The sequence below is a fragment of the Panthera onca genome, chromosome B1 (genome assembly GCF_046562875.1).
Source record: "Panthera onca isolate mPanOnc1 chromosome B1, mPanOnc1 haplotype 2, whole genome shotgun sequence".
NCBI classification, from domain to species: Eukaryota; Metazoa; Chordata; class Mammalia; order Carnivora; family Felidae; genus Panthera; species Panthera onca.
In genome coordinates, this window is record NC_138342.1 from 159,760,540 (window position 1) to 159,767,474 (window position 6,935).

General features: G+C 47.5%; 1 long non-coding RNA gene across 1 annotated transcript; it reads right to left on the reverse strand.

Annotated features, from left to right (window-relative positions):
- Positions 1 to 647: 647 nt before the first annotated feature.
- Positions 648 to 3,958, reverse strand: LOC132691835 (uncharacterized). Its single transcript, XR_009616019.2, has 3 exons — positions 3,699 to 3,958; positions 3,358 to 3,435; positions 648 to 1,747 (listed from the first exon to the last, which is right to left on the reverse strand). It is a non-coding gene; the product is annotated as an uncharacterized LOC132691835 (long non-coding RNA).
- Between the last annotated feature and the right edge of the window lie 2,977 nt (positions 3,959 to 6,935).

Sequence of the window (6,935 nt, forward strand, 5' to 3'; positions counted from 1 at the left end):
GTAAAGCTTTAAATCTTTCTTAATATTTCCAGAATAAAGACCAAATCCTGAACATGCTCTATGACATGCTGGATGATCTATCCCCTATCTCCTTCCGCAGCCCACCTCACCTCCCACCACCCACACCCCTCTGTACCCTAGGCCGACTGGCTTTCTTTCCCTCCTGGAAAAGTCAAGATCTCTCCAAATGCTAGACCTTGATTTTCTTTTTCAATTTTTTATTTAAATTCTAGTTAGTTAACATACAATGCAATATTGGTTTCAGGAATAGAATTCAGTGATTCATCCTTTACCTACAATACCCAGTGCTCATCATGACAAGTACCCTCCTTCATACCTGTCATTCATCACCCATCTCGCCCAACCCCCACCCACTCCCTCTCAACCCTCAGTTTGTTCTCTATGGTAAAAAGTATCTTGGGCGCCTGGGTGGCTCAGTCGGTTAAGCGTCCGACTTCAGCTCAGGTCACGATCTCATAGTCTGTGCGTTCGAGCCCCGCGTCGGGCTCTGGGCTGATGATGGCCCAGAGCCTGGAGCCTGTTTCAGATTCTGTGTCTCCCTCTCTCTCTGACCCTCCCCCGTTCATGCTCTGCCTCTCTCTGTCTCAAAAATAAATAAACGTTAAAAAAATATTAAAAAAAAAAAGTATCTTATGGTTTGTTTCACTCTCTCTTTTTTCTCCCCTCCCATATATTCATATGTTTTGTTTCTTAGACCCTGATTTTTTTAAACTAGATTAATCATAATCTTAGATTCATGGTACACTTTCATCATAGGATATGTGTGGCCTGCTTTAATTTAATTGTCTACTTAAATTTTGTTTTTACAACAGCTTTCTTCTCACTACACTGTTTCTTTCTAGGTAATCTTATCAACTTCCACAACTTTAATCCCCACCCACATATCCATGACTCCCTTGTACATCCTCAGCTAACTCAGATCCCATGGAAGTTATGGAGCCCAATATCCAGCTGCCCACTGGCATATCTCAAAAGCATCCAAATCCAACATAGTCAAAACTAAACTCACTTTCTTCTCAGTAAATAGCCCACCATCCACCTCCTTCACAAATAAAATGGAGGCATCATCATTGACTCTCATGCCCCATATTCTATCGAAAATTATCAGTTTTTACTTACTGTTATTTAAATTCACCTGCTTCTCTCATTATCTCATCTTAATCCATGCTACCATCACCTCTTACCTACAGTCGATACAGCCTCCCAACCAGCCTTCCCCATATTCTCTCTGACCACCACTAATAAAATACCCACGATGCAGCCAGAATGAGACCTTTGAAATATAAAGACCGTGTCATCATACCACCCCGTTAAATCCAAGTCATTAACAGGCCCTATGAGATCCTACATAGCTCTCTCCCCTACCTCTCACCTGAGCCCCATCCCTTACCTCACACACTCCTCTCTCAGGCATGTGGCTTTTTCTCATCCCCTCCCCCAAGTACATGACTTTTTTTTTTTTCTAATCTCAGAGAAGCAGAATTGTATCAATCATAATCTTCACTTAATGACTCACTGTCATCATTGCTCAGATATAGGATGGCTTATTTACTTATTTATTTCTTTAGGTTGATAAGTAATTTTTTGCAATGTCATGAGCACTCATAATCCCACTGACCAAAACAAAAGCAAACAATCTACAGCAAACCATCTGGTGACCTCACATCTCATCATCCTGGTTACCAACCATCATCCTGAGTCTTGTGTTTACCATTCCCTTGTCTTACTGTTTCTAGAGAGTGTGTGTGTGTGTGTGTGTGTGTGTGTGTGTGTGTGTGTGTAAAATACAGCACATATTTCTAGAAGTAATTCTAGCTGTTTTGACTTTATAATAATAGTTCATACTGTATTATTTGGAGACTTGTTTTCTATTTAATATTACATTACTAGAGTTTATCCATATTGTTGCATGTTATGGTTGTCCATCCGTTTAATGTTCAATATGCCATTGTGTGGACATACTGTAGTTTACTTATGCACTCTTCTGTTGATCACCAATCACATTGTTTCCTGGTTTGCTTGGTTTTTGATTAAATAGTACTGCCATGAACATTCTTACACACGCCCCTTGGTACATATCTTGGTGTGCATTGATGGATCTATGGGTTGGTTTTATGTTTGGCTTTAGGAAGCACTTGGAAGCTGACTGCCAAAGTGGTTGCCCTGGTTCACACCCCCACCAGACATGTGTAAAAGACCCCATGGTTCCATATTCTCTGCAACACTTGGTATGGTCAGCTGTTTATTTTTTTTATTGAGGTATACTTGACTTATAGCATTAGAGTAGTTTCGAGTGTACAACATAATGATTCAATATTTGTATATATGGTGAAATGACCACCACAGTAAGTGTAGTTGACATTTGTCCCCACACACAGTTACAGAATTTTCTTTCTTGTGATGAGATCTTTTAGGGTCTACTCTCTTAGCAACTTTCAAGTATGCAATACAGTATTATTAACTGTAGTCACCTGTACATCCTATCCCCTGGACTTACTGATTTTATAACTGGAAGTCTGTAACCTGTGACTCCTTTTCACTCCCAAGCAACCACCAATCTGTTCTCTGTAGCTATGAGCTTGGTTTTTTGGGTCATTTTTTTTTTTTTTAATTCTACATGTAAGTTGTCAGCCTTTTAATCATTGCCAGTCAATGCTGTAAAATGACATCTGAAGTTCCCTGATCACTAATTAGACTGAACATCTCTATATGTGTTTATCAGCCACGTATGTTTCCTTCCATTATTTTTGTGTGTCTTTTGCCTATTTTCAGGAGATTGCTTTGTGCTCTTCTAGTCGATCTGTAACAGTCCTTTACATATTCTTCATTGTAACCCTTTGCTGTTTCTGTCTATTATAGATATGTTCTCGGGCCCCAGGCTGCCCTGCCCAACTGAGATGCTCCTCCTCTTCCAATTCAACAGGTGAACTCCTAGTCAACCTTCAGATCTCAAGTATCGCTTCCTCAGGGAAGCCTTCTCTGATTTCCCTAATTTGATCAAATGCTACTATTTGATGCTCTCATAGGATGAGGTAACACTCTTTGGCATTTCTACAGCTCTCATCTTTACATGACTTCTGTGATTCTTTCATAAATGCTCCACGAGGGTGAAGGCGCAACTTTTCGTTTGCTTATATTTATTTACTGTGACTGACACAAAATGGCCCTCAAATACCTTTAGATGAATGAGTGTTACATTTGTATGTGTGTTATCTCACATCTGCCCAACATGCGGTCCCAGTCATGCTGCGCAGACCTCCAATCTCTCCCTGTCCACTTAGTTTTCACTGTCTTTACCCACACCTCTTCTTGCTTTGTGCTTCCACTAAGCCTTACCGGGCACAAGGAAGGAATGTCTGTTTGAAGAGCTTATCATTCCACGGGAGGAAAAAGCCAGATGAAATGGGACCAGACCTGAAAGACACTGAAGATAACCCAGAGGGGCGGGACGACCACCCTCCCACCCCCTCACGACTATATAGGGAAACCAGGAGCGCAGAGGCCGTGCTCATTCATTCTGTATCTTATTAGCTCATGACGAGAAGGCCATCACACAAAAGGTGTTTGGTTTTATGCGCCAAATGCCTTTGGTTTTATGGAGCCAGAAACCATTCTGGAGAACGATGGTGAACGGGAAGTGGGCTCCGGGAAGGGGGAGGGGCAGGTGCCCCACACACCTGTTGCACAGCTTCGCGAGACCGAACCGCGCTTGGAGAGGCCAGACCGATCCAGCAGACACGGATCCGGCAGCCCTGCACTCCAGTCCCTCAGCCGCCCGGTCCTTCAAACAGGCCTGGCAGAGACCCCACGAGGCCGTCTTCTGACCGCCATCCGCCTTTGCTGCAAACACAGGTTCTTCCAAACTGGCCTCTCCGCAGACGGTACTCCTTAGGCTCTTTTTCATTTCTGTCAGGAAATAAAATGGCCGAGGAGATACCCTTAGACTCCTTTGCCGCCAGCCTACCCCTCTGAAGGACAAGCACCGGCCTGGGAGCTGCCGCCCAGCCGGCAGAGGCTCACTCTCCAGCCCAAGACGGGGAGAGCGAGGCTCAGCGCAGCATTGCTGTTTTCCCTTCACTGGGTCGGTAAACATTCTGGCCATTTTGAAGTATTATTTCCCCCTTTAGGACAATGTACTTGGGTTTGGGTTCTTTTCGCTTTGTTTATGCAGTAATGTTTCCAGCAAGAGGGATGCACCTGTTCCGCAGGCCCATTAGACTCCGAATTGCTTCTCCCCGAGCAGAGGCATGGAGGAAAGCCGGCCTTGGCACTCACAGCACACTGCGGAGGAAGACAGGGCGCCCGTGTCGCAAAGACCAAGCTGTAACCTTGAGCCACAAGCCAAGTGGCTGGGAGCTGGGAGAGGGAGGCGGGTGGTGCCCGGAAGAAGCTGAGGCTTAGCGAGCGAGGGAGAGGGACATGCCCAAGGTCACCCTGCCAATTAGTCGGGAAGTTGGAGTCACGGCCACAGAAAGCCGGTCTGTCTGACTCCAAGCCCACACTCTCTCCCGCGCTGTTATGTCTCCAAGCCCACACTCTCCCCCGCGCTGTTATGTCTTGAAGCTGCCTGAGGAAAGGGAGAGGTGGGGAGACAGGAGGGCAGCCTTTCCAGCAGCCACAGGCCTGTGCCCCCACAGCTAAGGGCTGTCTTTGTATCTTATCTACAAGCGAAGGAGGCCCCCACAGGGCTGCTTACCGAGCACTTGGGAGGGGTGAGAGAGGGAGGGAAGTGAACGGGGTGGTCCCTCTAACTCATTCTGGAAGCTTCCTCCAGCTCTGAGGCCCATCAGTTGCTCCAGTTCCTCCTCCCACGTCTCCCTCCTGCAGAAAAGACCAAGGGCATCCTGACTGGGGGTGGGAAGGATGGAATCACATGCCCCCCACTCGGGCCTCCGGCATCCAAGGCGCCCCATGTTGGAGGTGGTGGTGGGGAGACTGCTCCATAGGCTTGCAGGGTCTTTTGTTTGGAGTGTCAGAGCCACAGCCTGACACAGAAGCTGCTCCTGGGCCCCGGTGACTTACTTTGTCATCTGCCGCCTCTTGTGCAGGTGTGCGTATTTTAGCTGGAGGAGCCCAGGCATGGAAATCGCTCTCCCTGTGCCCATATATTATCAGTATTTTTTAACATGTCGCTTTCCAAGCAGGTAATGCATTTGCAGAGACAGTGATCTTTCATCGGGAGATTACGATGATTTGTGTTCTCTGTCTAAATTCCAGCATAAATTTCAGAGCCAGCGAGGCATTGGCTTGTGGCAAGAGCTGCGTTCTGAGATGTGGCAGGCTATCTGCGCACACCTCAGGCTCGCAGCCATTCGTCCTGATTAGGGAAAGGCTTTGAAATTCTTCCTTGTGCCTCACCTTCTTTATTTTTTCCAAATTGCTCTTCCAGCAGGTCACCTTGGCAGCTGGTGGCAAGCCTCAAGTTACGTTGGCCGGGCTGGTCCCAAGCAGAGCATTTACGCAACTCAACCTCTAGAACTCCTGGTTCTGCTGAAATTAGCAGGGTGGCTTGGGTCAAGTCACATAAGCCTCCGGGCTTCGGTTTCCTCATCAATAAGTTGGAATTTGTAATCCCAAATTCACAGGGTTAATGGGACAATTAAATACAAGAGCACAAAGGAGAAGTCCTCCCGAGGAGGAGGGACTCAGAGGACTCAGAAGACGGTCCCCTCGATCAGCTCCAGTTCTCTGAGTGGGTGATCTGAAATTTCCCGAGGTGTCTCTAATAAGGTGGCTATTAAATCATCTTTGTGTCTATTGCTTTGCTCCAGCTGCCATAACAACATACCACAGACTGGGGGCTTAACCAACAGAAATTTATTCCCTTGCAGCTCTGGAGGCCGGAAGTCTAAGATCAACATGTTGGTAGGCTTGATCCCTTCTGACGTATCTCTCCTGGGCTTGTAGAAGGCCACCTTCTCCCTCTGTGTATGTGTCCCAATCTCTCTCTTACAAGGACACCTATCATGCTGTTGGGGCCCACCCCAGTGACCTCATTTTAATGACCTCATTAAAGACCCTATCTCCGAATACAGTCACATGCTGAGGTGCCAAGGGTTAGGATTTCCACATATGAATTTGGGAGCAATACAGTTGAGCCCGAGCCACGTTGTTCAAAGCACAAATACACGATGCACAACTCTGAGGATGTCTCAAAGTCAGACCAAGAGTATGGGGATCCCCCCGCCGCCCCGCAAAAGTTACAATGCCTTCCTTCTGTATCATGATGATGCTTTGTTTGCAAAGTCCCGTCTCGGTGTCTCCATGCAGCCCCTCAACTGACAAATGGAAAAAGCGAAAGGGGAGAAATGAGCCGGGGACTTAGGGTCCCACAGGTGGTGGGTCTGGAACTGAGATGTGTGTCTCCTACCTCTCTCTGCATGTGACTGCACCTCGCCCCGGAGAGGTTTTCACCTCCAAACACACACCAAAGAGGGCAGATGGCCCCCAGAGCAGATGTGTAAGTGCCTCGGGGCAAGCCTGCCGTGTGGCTGGCCTGCTTGCCTGTCCCTGTCCCTCCGTTAGCACCACACCCCTTACAGTCCGAGCAGTGACTGCTCCCCACCAGCTCAGCCATGGAGGGTGATTGTGTGGGCCCGGAAGCTCGCCCTGATGCTAAGCCGAAACAAACCACTTCCCTGGATCTTGGGGCTGGCGGGGGGAGTGTTTTGTTTTATTCTGTTTTGTTCGTAAAACACCCTTTGTACCCAGCCGTGGCCAAGACGGCCATGGCCAAGAGGGACGCAAGGACGATTGTGCTACCTGGGCAAACACAGGGTGAGGACAACTCGGCTGTAATGTCAGCGGGCATAAGAAGTGGGGCTGTGGAAATCCCTGACAAAGCTGTAGGGAAGAAATGTACAGGCGAGGCACCGAAGCAGCTCCAGCTACCATACCGCTGTACCCAGAAATGG